This window comes from Macrotis lagotis, chromosome 7 (assembly GCF_037893015.1).
Source record: "Macrotis lagotis isolate mMagLag1 chromosome 7, bilby.v1.9.chrom.fasta, whole genome shotgun sequence".
In the NCBI taxonomy this organism is placed as follows: Eukaryota; Metazoa; Chordata; class Mammalia; order Peramelemorphia; family Peramelidae; genus Macrotis; species Macrotis lagotis.
The window spans coordinates 201,865,628-201,879,570 of record NC_133664.1 but is presented as its reverse complement, the minus strand read 5'-3'; the positions used below and the strand labels follow the sequence as shown (position 1 = coordinate 201,879,570).

Below are 13,943 nucleotides of genomic sequence, written 5' to 3'. Positions count from 1 at the left end.
GAGCATCTTTTACCTAGATGTATTGAAGACTGCAATCAAAAAACACTTAGCAGAGCAGTTATTCTAGCAAAAGCTTCAAGTTGATTTAAGGCAGTGAAGGAAAACAGAAATGAAGAAGATAGGGAAGAAATATTTTTCTACAAGTATTGGTTGATTTGATCACATTAAAAATCAAGTTTAATTATATAATATTAAAGTTACTAAAGAAATGGCCTTGGCAGATGAGGTTGTGGCAGCTAAAATATTCTGATGTTTTGAAGAAAATAATAAAAGAAGCTGGATACCCTGACCAAAAAAATTTTTAGTGTGTATGAAATAGGATTATTCTGGAAAAGAATGTCTTCCAGAACTTATATTTCTAAGAAATAAAAAACTCGATCTGGATGTAAAGTGTCAAAAGATTGCCTAGCACAGTTATTGGGAGATAATACAAAAAAGGATTTTAAATGGAAACCAATGTTTGTTAATCAATCTCAAAATCCTTGAACTCTGAGAGACTATAGGCATCAATCACTTCCAGTTCTTTGTAGACAAATAGGGAAAGCATGGATGATTAAAGCTATATTCAAAAGACTAATTTTTTCCCAGTTATTTTATCTAAGTCACTGAAAAATATTCAAGGACAGTGGTATTGCATTTAAAGCACTGCTGATTTTAGATAATGCTCCAGGTCATTCAACTATACTTGGTTCATCATGTGAAAATGTGAGCATGCAAATTCACAAAGATGTGAAAAAAATTCTTTACACCTACCAGTGTATGTATGAAGATTTAAAGAAAGAAAGAAAAAGTTCAGTCTACATAGCTAAAATATTTTTAGTAAAAATAATGACATATTTTATTGTCAGTGTAGGCTTATTTTTAGGTATGGCATTCAGTAATTTTTAAAATTTTGCTTTTTGTAGTTACTTTGTTACTTTATAACATACTGGAATTAGAAATACATTTTTCTCATTTTTTACTATTCTATTAACAAACAAAAACATATTAAAATCTTTTCAATGTATTTTTTCCATTGGGTTGGAACCTATTTTATATATAATTAAAATCTGAATAAATCACATTTGAATTTACACTAATCCAGTTCTAGTAATGTGCAATAAGTTCTCTGTTCTCAATTTTCAACTACTCCTGAAGATTCTAGGGGTAGCTGTGACTGTATCTTCTTTAATGCAATTAGCTCTGCCTACCATTCTGAAGTGGTTCCCCCCACACACTGTTAACTGCCAGTAACCATTACCCCAATTCCATTAACCAATAAAACTTAGCTTTCCAAAGGGACATTTATTTTGAAATATTAGCAAGAAAAGAAATATAAACTCACCACCATCATGGTGTATATATCTGAGAACCATCTCCAACTCCATGAGAGTTGAAATCACTGAGAGACAGGAGAGAGCCTGAAGGGACAGTTGCAGGATGGGCAGGAAAGTGATACAAGGAAGATGACAGAATCTGAGCAGATAGATAAGTAGGAAGAAAATCAAGAAAGATCAATAACATGAAAATTCAAGGAAGCAAAACCATTGGAAGAAATTGCTGCAGAAATGAAGAAGGATGAAAAGAGTGAAAATGTGTCTTGGTAAAAATTTGTGACGAAAAAAATCTAAGGCAAAAAGGTCTGAGCTTTATTTATTATTAGCAGGGCCAGAAGTTGTAATAGAATAGGTCAATAGAGTTTCAGTGACTAAGTGGCTACAGAAAAATCTTACAATCAAAGCAGTTTTTTGCACAATTTGGTAATTGCATAAGGTCCAGTGACACAAACAGATCTATAATATTGGCTTATAAGAGAGGCAAAGATAGACTATGCATCACACTGATTGGAAAGAGGGGCCTCCAGCATACAAAAGCAATGGGAAAAACAGAGTTGAACAACATTCTTTGGAAAGTCCCAAGATGCCACTTGTCTTGCCTGAAAACCCCTATAGTGAGATATTCAAGACTCCTTCAAAATGATACCAAAGAAAGGAGCCAGAAAGCTCCAGATTGATAATATAAGTAGTTTAATAATCAAAGTGGGATACTCACATTGGAGAAGTATGGTGGCAGCAATAAAACAACATACTCATGCAGACACCCTTTCCCAAAAATACCCATGGTAATTATAGAAAACAAAAAAAAAGAGAGGAAGAGGTATAACATATGTTAGTGTGGATTGACTGATATTTTGGAGTTTAGTCTGCTCAGCACTGGGCTTGGGTCCCAGACATCCAGGTGCCATATCAGTGCTGTTTGGTCTGGAGTCCCAGGCATGCAAGACATTGTTCTGGTCACTGTGGTCATGCTCCAGTCAGTGTGTTTTCTTTTGATTAATATTAATCTTGATTTACATTATTCATGGTTTTCACTATTAGAGATTTTTGCTAGGAAACACACATTATTCTTGACTTTTACTGCTTAAGGAATTCACATCATGGTTTTCACTGACAAAGATCCCATGCTACTCAATACTGGAGAAACCTAGTGCTGAACAAAATATCTCCTGACCAAGTTGATTCATTCACTAATTATCTTCCTTATCTCCTTAAAGAGAAAGGACCACCTTGTAGCCTCTAAAATTAGGGTTCCTAACGCTTATAAATTCTACAGCTGAGGTCTTAACAAGTAAATCCATAAACATTAATTTCAGTGATTATTCAAAAACTCAACAATCAGTTTCACAAAATGCTTTGGCATTGGTCAATGACCTCATTGGTCATTAGGAGTGAACAGTTTCAGTCCAGTGATGAGGCTGGAGACCAGATTACAAAGGATTTGATAAGGGAGGGACAGGAAGTGAAGGCAATGAGTGTGTATAAAGCTTTTTCCATGAGTTTGGCTATGAAAAGAATAAAGTTCTAGGTAATAATTAAACGGAATTGTCCAAGAAAGAATTTTTAAGGATGGAGGTGATCTGGACAGATTCATGAGCATCAGTTGAGAATGTACTAAAAACTGAGAGAACTGAGACAATATGGAAATGGAGATGATGGGGGGGCAAATTGACAAAGGAGATGGAATGGGATGGGATGATGAACACAAGAAGAATAGCATTACTGATGAAGATCATATCCAATACTGGGATGAAAAAAGTGTTGTTGTTGAGATGAAGTGAAATGTGGAATGGGGGTTGGGGTCACATTGTTGTAAAAGGATCTTGAAATGGATGGTTTCAATTTGTTCAGTAAAGTATATGAGGTGAAAGAGTCCTGAGAGGGAGGAGAAAGGAAAATGTGAGTGGCTTATGGAGAGAAAAGAAGGTTTGATACAGCTATCATGGGGACTAAGAAAGAGAATCAATTAAGAAAGAGTAAAAGAAGTCCCTGAGCAGTGGAAATCCAGCTCAAATTCAATGACATGAATTTGTAGCGAACCACTTTTTAAAACTTCTTTTATGGGGGGTGGCTAGGTTGCACAGTGGATAGAGCACTGGCCCTGGCGTCAGGAGTACCTGAGTTCAAATCCGGCCTCAGACACTTAATTATTACCTAGCTGTGTGGCCTTGGACAAGCCACTTAACCCCATTGCCTTGCAAAAAACTAAGAAAAAAAAAACTTCTTTTGTTTTCCCTTTCTTTCTTATGTTTTTTTCTTTCCCCTTAGTTCCTTTTTTTAAACAATTTTACTTATTTAAGACAATGGGGTTAAGTGACTTGTCCAAGGTCACACAGGTAGACAATCATTAAGTACTGAAGCTGGATTTGAACTCAGGTCCTCCTGACTCCAGGGCTGGTACTCTATCCAGTGTGCCACCTAGCTGTGTCCCCCTTTCCCCTTAGTTTTAATTCCTTTTTTATAACTTGACCACAGTGTAAATATGTTATACAGAAATGTATATGTACAATTTTGACCAAACTGTTTGCCACCATGGGGAGAGGTAGCAAAGGGAGAATGGTGGAAAAACATGGAACTCATCAATTTGCAAATGGATGAATTTTGGAAAACTACTATTGCATGTAATTGGAAAAATAAAATAAAATTTCGATTAAAAAATTTTTTCATTGATCCTTAAATAGGATTGTAGTAAACCCTAATGTGTGACTTCATTCAGCATTATTCAGCAGCAAGAGCAGAAGAGGCAGATAGTGGATGTGATTCAGGGTTGAGGGTTGGTAAGGCATGAGGAGTGAGTTGTAGGACAAGAAGGCAAGATGTGAGGGTAGAGGACATTATGAAACCAAGTTGTCAAAATTAGGAACAACTTCTCCAGTGCCTTGTCAGGGATTCTTAAATGCTGTCTGTAGAAAAAAGAAAATGCATTTTAATTTTTTTTTTAGATTTTTGTAAGGCAAACGGGGTTAAGTGGCTTGCCTAAGGCCACAGAGCTAGGCAATTATTAAGTGTCTGAGACCAGATTTGAACCCAGGTACTCCTGACTCCAGGGTTGGTGCTTTATCCACTATGCCACCTAGCCACCCCTGTTTTAATTTTTAAAGGTCCTCTAAGGCTAGTTAGGTTTCAAGTAAAGCCCAGATTGTATGCTACCTATTTGGGGATCAGACTAGCTAAATTCAGAAGGGTTTATTATCAAATTGGCTACAGGATGGTCTATTATTTGGCAATAGTTGGCACAACAATTCTTAAAAATCTATCTACTAATGTTTAATTTGATTAAATATATTTGTAACAGGTGTTTTGTTTTTCTTCCTTTCTCAAACTGATGGAGAGATGGAGGTAAAGAATGTATATCTGAAAATAAAATAAAATTTATTTGATAAAAAGAAAACAATCTACTAAACCAGAATGTTTTTAAATTTATTTTTGTTTCATTAACTTTTTTATCTATCTGACAAAAGACAAGAAGAAATCTTTATTTCCTCTCAGTTTATAATTTTTAAATGCATAAAATACATAGGATTATGAAGGAAAACAATTATGTTGACATATAATTATTAAACTTTAAAAAATTCAAATATCCCAAATTAAGAATCCTTTATAGAATAGAGTTGTGTTGACCAAAGGAAACAGCCTCATATCATGGATCCTTAAAGCATTGAAGGAAGTATAAACTATTTTGACTATCAGTGATGAAATCAGGACAACTCTGCAGTAATTGTAATATGGGATATTTCTGCAAGTTCCAGGTGTTTTAAGATATGGTCATTATGAGTTTATCCTGTCCATTTTACTTTCTAAATGTGGTAGCAAAGGCATTCCTAAACAAGTGTTATGGAATAAATTAGCATCCACAAGAGGGAGAAGGAAAGAGAAAACACACGTAAAAATATGTATATATGTATAAATTTATACCTATAATGATTAAATAATTTTTTTTCTGAGCTTCTAAACATCAAATAATTGAATACATAAGATTAGCATGAAGAAGATGGCAAACAATATCTACAGCATTTATCAGTCTAGATAGTCTTATCAAAAGAAAATCAGGTTAGTCTAGAATAACCTGCTCTTGAGGATACCATGATATTTCTTCTGCTCTCTTCAAGTCTGTGTTCACTACTGTGTGATTCTTTAGCAATAGAGACAAAGGCTGAATTCTTGAGAAGCTTAATCTTGCAAGTTCTTGCAATCTTAGAGAAGTAAGATTAAAAAACATAGGAAACAAAAGTGAATAACACAAGACATTATGTAATTACATACTAAATTTTATAGTTGAAAGTGATATGGAGGGGCGGCTAGGTGGTGCAGTGGATAGAACACTGGCCCTGGTGTCAGGAGGATCTGAGTTCAAATTCAGCCTCAGACACTTAATAATTACCTAGCTGTATGACCTTGGGCAAGTCACTTAATCCCACTGCCTAGCCAAAAAAAAAAGTGGTATGGGAGATCAAAGAAGGATATAAATGATGAAAAGAACAATGAAGAAAACATCACAAAGACAAAATTTGAACATCAACAATAAAACTTAACAAGTTAAAAACAGAAGTGGCAACAAAGTCATCTAATTTGACTTTCTAGCTGGCAGATTTAGAAATAAATATTATAGACATATATATTAAATAATTAAGGAATTAATTTCTGTTGGTCAAACATGAAATAGAACTGTTATAGACAGTTCAAAATTTTAATTATACTCACTAACCCCCTTATATTTTCAACAATGGGCATATTAGAAAGGGAAAAACAGTGTCATCTCCCTATAATTCTAAGGGAATAATAGGAATAGGAGAAACACTGAGGAAAGAAATAGATGTGAACTAGGAAAATGCAATTCCTATGTCCAATCCCAAAATATCTCCCTCTGGCCACACCTATGTCATTCTTCCCCCAAGAACCTTTTTCCTTCCCCAAATACATCAAATAACTGTCAAACAGGGATATACCAGAGCCAGCTTGAACCTTCTGGAGAGGTGATTGTCAAATTTTTTCAGGATGAGTATTTACACCTCATAAATTTGTAAAAAATGTTAAAATCAGGACTTGATTTACTGCTTTGCTGATTGCCTAAGAAAGTGATAAAGAAAATGTTAACAATGTAGGCTAAACTTGAAAGCATGTATCTTGTATGTAATTTTTGTTCCTGAGAAGCTGATTTTTAAACAACTATTTACCAAAATACCCTGCTATCAGGTAAAGAGGGGAAAAGTCCGAAGATAGAATGAGAGTCACAGAGAACACATAAGTAGCACAAAGGATTGTAAATTCCATGAGGGATTATGTCTCATCTAAACTATGCATTTCCTCCAGCATCCACTACTTTTTATCCCAATGGATTTAAACACTTCTCAACAAATAAAATTAGATTTAAATAACTGGGCAAATATCAACTGCTCATCGATATTATGAGCTAATATAATAAAAATGACAATTCTACCCAAATTAAACTACTTATTCATTGCTCTACCAATCAAAACACCAAAAAAAATCACTTCAATGAGTTAGAAAAATTGTAAGTAAATTCATATGGAGAAATAAAAAATCAAGAATTTCCAGGGATTTAATGAAAAAAAGTACAAAAGAAGGTGGCTTAACCCTACCAAATCTAAAATTATATTATAAAGCATCAGTCATCAAAACTGTCTGGTATTGGCTAAGAAATAGAGTGGTGGATCAATGGAATAGACTAGATACAAAAGAGAGAGCAGGAAATGATTATAGTAATCTGCCATATGATAAACCCAAAAAAATCCAACTCTTGGGATAAGAACTCTCTCTTTGATAAAAACTGTTGGGAAAACTGGAAGTTAGTATGGCAGAAACTTGGATTAGACCAACATCACACACACACTATACCAAGATAAAATCTAAAGGGTACAGGATTTAAACATAAAAGACAATGTTATAAGCAAACTAGGAGATCAAGGAATAGTTCACCTATCAGATCTATGGAAAGGGAAGCATTTTATGACCAAGGAAGAGATACAGAGCATCATTACAAATAAACTAGATAATTTTGATTACATTAAATTCTGTAACCAAGATCAAAAGAAATGTAGTAAATTGGGAAAGAATTTTCACAACTAATATATCTGACAAAGGACTCATTTCTAAAATATATATAACTAAGTCAAATTTATAAAAAAAAAGTCATTCCCCATTAACAAGTGGTTAAAAGATATGCAAAGGCAATTTACAGATGAGGAAATCAAAAGTCATCCATAGTCATATGAAAAATTGTTCTAAATCATTACTGATTAGAGAAATACAAATTAAAGCATCTCTGAGGTACTACTTCACACCTCTCAGACTGGCCAATATGACCAGAAAGGACAATGATCAATGTTGGAAGGGATGTGGGAAATATAAGATAATAACATTCTTGGTGGAGCTGTGAACTCATCCAACCTTTCTGGAGAGCAATTTGGAATTATGCCCAAAAGGCAATAAAAATGTGTATACCGGGGCGGCGCCAAGATGGCGACAAGAAGGGATCAAGTCTTAGGAGCTCTCTGATAAAATTCATCAGCTAAGGACTCTAACTAAACTTTCAAGAGACAGAACCCACAAAGGGACCCAGTGAGGCAGTTCTCCTACTCAAGGTAACCAGGAAAAGAGCAGAAAAGCTCTGCTCCCTGGGATTGGAGAGCCCCCCCCCCCCCCCGCCTGAGGGGGTGCCTGCCAGAGCCAAAGAACCTCAGCCTCCCGGAGGCAGCCCCAGGGCGCTGGGGGTCTCAGCTCACAGCAGCCGGGGAGTCTCCTGAGCTGTACCCCAAGGAGCACCGGGCACAAAGTGGGGGAACAGCGGGGGTCCTCTGCCAGAGGGAGCTCCTGGAGCCCAGTCCTCAGGGCACACAGCAAGCAGCATCATCTTTCCCCAGCCCTGATCCAGGAAACAGAAGCAGGCAGAGCCCGTAAGCAGGAGCCCCCAGGGCATGAGCCCATTGAGCTGAGGGAGGGGAGTGAAGAGAGACTGCTGAGCTCTGTCCTCTGCCCCTGAAACAGGACTCTGGGGCTCTGACCACATTCAGATCCTGACCACAGTCTAGGCCCTGCCATAGAACAGTAGCCCCCCCCCCCACATCAGCCCCTTGGCAGAGGGGGGTGCTTATGGTCATTCATAGACCAGGAGGGAGGACAGAGCCGCACACACTGAGACCCTTGTGAGAGTGTCCCAAAAGCTCAAGAAACACCTCAAACCAGGCCCAGGCTGGGACAATGAGCAAGCAGAGAAACAAAAAGAAGACTATTGAGAAATATTTTGCAAATGAGACCAAGAAGGACCAAAATACTCAGTCTGAAGATGAGGAAGCACAAGCTCCTGCATCTAAAGACTCCAAGAAAAACAGAAACTGGGCTCAGGCTATGATAGAGCTCAAAAAAGATTTTGAAAATCAAATGAGGGAGTTGGAAGAAAAACTGGAAAAAGAGAGAGATGCAGGAAAAACATGAAAATGAAGTCAGCAGCTTAGTCAAGGAAATACAAAAAAATGCTGAAGAAAATAGCATGCTAAAAACCAGCTTAGGTCAAATGGATAGAACAGTTCAAAAAGTTATTGAGGAGAAGAATGCTTTAAAAAGCAAAATTGGAAAGATGGAAAAAGAGATAAGAAAACTCTCTGAGGAGAACAAATCCTTCAGACAAAGAATAGAATTCAGGGAGATTGATGAATTTACCAGAAATCAGGAATCAATACTTCAAAACCAAAAAAATGAAAAATTAGAAGAAAATGTGAAATATCTCATTGAAAAAACAACTGATATGGAAAACAGATTTAGGAAAGATAATTTAAAAATTGTTGGAATACCTGAAAGTCATGATCAGGAAAAGAGCCTTGACATCATTTTCAAAGAATTACTACAGGAGAACTGCCCTGATATTCTAGAAGCAGAGGGCAAAATAGAAATGGAGAGAATCCACCGATCCCCCTGAGAAAGAGATCCCAAAAAACCAACCCCTAGGAATATTATAGCCAAGTTCCAGAACTCCCAAGTCAAAGAGAAAATATTACAAGTAGCCAGAAGGACACAGTTCAAATATTGTGGAGCTGCAATCAGGATCACACAGGACTTAGCAGCAGCTACATTGGAAGCTCGTAGGGCTTGGAATACAATATACCGGAAGGCAAGAGAGCTTAGAATGCAGCCAAGAATGAACTACCCAGCAAGGCTGAATGTCCTCTTCCAGGGAAAAAGATGGACTTTCAATGAACCAGGGGAATTTCAAAGGTTCCTTTTGGAATGGCCAGAGCTGAACAGAAGGTTTGATCTTCAGATACAGGACTCAGGTGAAGCATGGAGATTGGAGGAGAGGGGGGAAATATGAGGGACTTAATGAGGATGAACTGCATGTATTCCTGCATAGAAAAATGACACTGATAATACTCATATGAACCTTCTCAGTTAATAGAGCAGGTAGAGAGAGCTTTTATAGTTGAAGCACAGGAGAAAGCTGAATTTGAAGATAAAATATGGTGTAAAAATGGAGTCAATAGAAAAAAAGGGAAATGGAATGGGAGAAAGAAAAAGGAGAGGGGGGAATAGTCCAAGATATTTCACATAAGATTTTTTTTATTACAACAAGCTATTGCAATGATATGGAAGGGGGGAGGCAAGGGGGAATGTGGGAAACTTTGCTCTCATCAGAGATGGCTAGGAGAGGAAACAGCAAATATACTCAATGGGGTATAGACATCTGGAGTAAGAAGGAGGGGGGAGCAGGGGGAAGGGGTGAGGATGTGAATAAAGGAGGAGAGGATGGACCATGAGGGGAGAGTGGCCAGATATAACACATTTTCTTTCTTACTTCTTGCAAGGGGCTGGGAATGGAAGGCCTGCCCAGGACCACACGGCCGGGTGGATTCTGGGCCTAAGGGGTGGTATGGGGGCTCAGGGCTTCTTGGCCCCAGGACCAGGGATCTGTCTGCTGTGTCACTCAGCATCCATACATCAGAGTCATAGTGAAAGGAGAGAGAAAATAGAGTACATGGTAGTGGAGAAATAAGAAAGGAGGGAGTTGCAATCAGCAATGGCAATGGTGGAAAAATATGGAAATAACTTTTGTGATGGACTTATCATAAAGAATGAGATCCACCCATGACAGAGTTGGTGGTGTTGGAACAAAGACTCAAGCACATTTTTTGTTATGATTATTTGGGGGAGGGTGCAGGGCAAGTAGGGCTGGATGGCCTGCCTGGGGCCACATAGCGGGGTGATCTTTGGGTGTCTGGGGCTGGATTTGGACCCAGGTGCTCCTGGCTCAAGGGCCAATGCTCTGTCTGCCACCCAGCCACCCCTACTATTATTACTATTTTATTTTATTTTGGGTCTTTTTTTTTTTTTTTTTTTTTGGTTTTTGCAGGGCAGTGGGGAACGGGTGGCTTGCATGTCACACGGCTGGGTGATTGTTGGGTTTACGTGGCTGGATGTGGACTTGGGTGCTCGTGGCTCCAGGGCTGTTGCTTCATCCATTGCGCCACCTGGCCATACCTACAATTATTACTATTATTATTTTTTATTTTAATTTTTTTCTCTCCCCTTTACTTTTTTCGCCCAAACAAGTGTATCTATATTCATGGGGGAGGAGGGGTATTTTGTTTACTTGTAAACAAGAATATTTTATTAATGTAAAAAAAATTTGTACAAAATGAGAATAAAAATATAAATTTAAAAAAATGTGTATACCCTTTGATCCTGCAATACCACTACTGGGTCTATACCCTCAAGAGATCATGAAAAAGGATTAAAAAAATCACTTGTACAAAAATATTCATAGCCTCCCTGATTGTGGTGACAAAGAATTGGAAATTGGGTGAATGTCCATCAGGGCATATGTACATTGTGGAACACTATTGTCCTATTAGAAACCAGGAGGGATGGGAATTCAGAGAAGCCTGGAAGGATTTGCATGAACTGATGCTAAGCAAGATGAGCAGAATCAGAAGAACATTGTACACCCTAACAGCAACATGGAGGTGATGATCAACCTGAATGGACTTGCTCATTTCATCAGTGCAATAATCAGGGACAAGTTTAGGGTATCTGTGATGGAGAATACCATCTTTATCCAAGGAAAGAATTGTGGAGTTTAAACAAAGACCAAAGACTATTACCTTTAATTTTTTTTAAAAAAAAGTTATCTTATTATGTAATTTTGCTAACTCTTATATTTTATTTTTTCCTTAAGGATATGATTTCTCTCTCAATACATTCAATTTTGATCCATGTATAGGATGGAAACGATGTAAAGATTATCAAACTGCCTTCTGTGGGGAGTAGGGGAAGGAAAGCAAGATTGGGGGGGAAATTGTAAAATTCAAAAAAACAATTTAAAAAAAGAAAAAGCACTCAACTTGGTGTCAGAAGAAATGGGTTTCTATCTGAAATGCATCCCTAACTGATCCTGATCTCATGGTTTGCTTTATTACCTATTAAAGAATAATAAATTCTACTCCAACTCTTTTAACTCTGTGTATCTCATTTTTAAATGTGTTTCTTGTAAACAGCATGCTGTCAAATTCTTTTTTAAATCCATTCTGCTGTTCATTTCTTTTTTATGGCTTCATCCTATTCACTTGCAAAGTTATAATTACTAGTTCTGTATTTCCCTTTATCCTATTTTTATCTCCATTATTCTTCTCATGCTCTCTTTTTATTCAATCCCTCTTCATGGACTTAATTTACTTCTAACCACTACCTTCCTAATCCACACTCTTTTTAAAGAAGCCCTACCTTATCCTTTCCCCCAACCCTTATAAAATTCCCTTCCTTATCACATCCCCTCATCCTCCTATTTCTTTATAAATTTAGAAGTCTTTCATACTCTTCCAGATGCATATGTTATTCCCTCTTTAACTTAGTTACAATGAGAATAAGATTCTAGTACTACCAGTCTTCCAATCCCAACTACTTACAGTGTAAATTTTTCTATTCACATCTGGTTGCTCATTTCATTATCACTACTCAATTTTAATTTTTTAGATTCATCCCATCCTACTCAAATCAATCCCAAGCCTTCTAGCTATCTTTCAAAATACCCATATAATAATATTTTTAAGAGCACAGATAACATTTTCCAACATAAGTCAATAGTTTGACCTTATTGAGTTCCTTATAATTGGTCTTTATGCTTACATTATGTTTCTTCTAGAAATTATGTATCAAATTTTCCATTGAGTTCTGGTGTTTTTGACACAAATGCCCAAAAGTCTTTCAGTTCATTAAATATTCATTTTTTTCATTCAGGATTTTAAAGTGGAAGCTACTAGATTGTGTTATCCATAGTGCAATAGTATTTAAATTGATTTTTTTTCCTTGTTACTGGTAGTTTTGTCTCCTTGACCTAGGAGCCTTGAAGCTTGGCTATGGTATTCCTGTTGCATTTTCATCTTTGGATCTCTTTCAGGTGGTGATAGATGGATTTTCTTTTCTATTTCTATTTTACCCCCTCATTCCAGAACTTCAGGAAAATTTTCCTGAATGATTTCTTATAATATTATATCTAGACACTTTATTTTAATCATAACTTTCAGGTAGTCCAATAATTTTTATATTGTCTGCTCCTTTGATGACTTGTTTTTGGGTTTGTTTTTTTTTTTTTAGGTTTTTGCAAGGCAAATGGGGTTAAGTGGCTTGCCCAAGACCACACAGCTAGGTAATTATTAAGTGTCTGAGGCCAGATTTGAACTCAGGTACTCCTGACACCAGGGCCAGTGCTCTATCCACTGCACCACCTAGCTGTCCCATGACTTGTTTTTCTAATGAGATATTGTCTTCTCCTTCAATGACTGTTTTTCTAATGAGATGTCTCACATTCTCATTTTTTTTGTTTTTTTGATTTTGTTTTATTATTTCATGGTATTTTATAATGCCAATAGCTTTTTCTTGTCTAAGTCTAGTTTTTATGGAAGTATTTTCTTCCTTGAGTTTTTGGATCACTTTTTTAAATTGATTGACTTTCTTTTTCCTTATTTCCTTTTATTTTTTTCCAATTGCATATAGGTTTCAACATCTATCTTTTGTAAGATTTTGTAAGATCTTATTGTAAGATACTTCTCTTTCTTCCTTTCCCCTTCCCCTTGACAGTGAGTAATCTAATATAGGTTATACATGTGCATTATGTTAAACATACTTCCGTGTTAGTCATGTTGTGAAAGAAGAAAAAGAAAAAAGGGGGAAAAGATGATGAGAAGGAAAAAAACAAGTTTTAAAAAGTGAAAATATTTCTGTTCTGCAATCAGATTTCATAGTTCTCTCTCTGGATATGGATGGTATTTTCCATCACAAGTCTTTTAGAATTGTCTGCAATCACTGTATTGCTGAAAGGTGCCAAGTCTATCACAGTTGATTAACACATAATGTTATTAATGTCCACAATGTTCTCCTGGTTCTACTTATTTCACTCAACATCAGTTAATGTAAACCTTTCCAGATTTTTCTGAAATCTACCTACTCACGGATTTTTTAAAAATTTAAATATTTTGTTTTCCAACTACATGTAACAGAACCATTTTTAGCCAATCTTTTTTTTTGCAAGGTTTTGAGTTTTACAATTTTTCTCCCTCCCTCTCTTCCTTCCTCCCTTCACCTGAAAGAAAGAAATCTGACATGGGCTCTATATTTATAACC

The 13,943-nt window shown here is 36.5% G+C and overlaps 1 protein-coding gene and 1 long non-coding RNA gene across 3 annotated transcripts in view; both read right to left on the bottom strand.

Moving 5' to 3' along the window:
• The window catches only part of PEX5 (peroxisomal biogenesis factor 5), a 91,011-nt gene that overhangs the window by 28,870 nt on the left and 48,198 nt on the right, over nt 1–13,943 (bottom strand). The gene's annotated exons all lie outside the window — the stretch shown is intronic.
• Nucleotides 5,211–6,715, bottom strand: LOC141493961 (uncharacterized). The gene is made up of 2 exons (XR_012470365.1): nt 6,263–6,715; nt 5,211–5,509 (listed from the first exon to the last, which is right to left on the bottom strand). It is a non-coding gene; the product is annotated as an uncharacterized LOC141493961 (long non-coding RNA).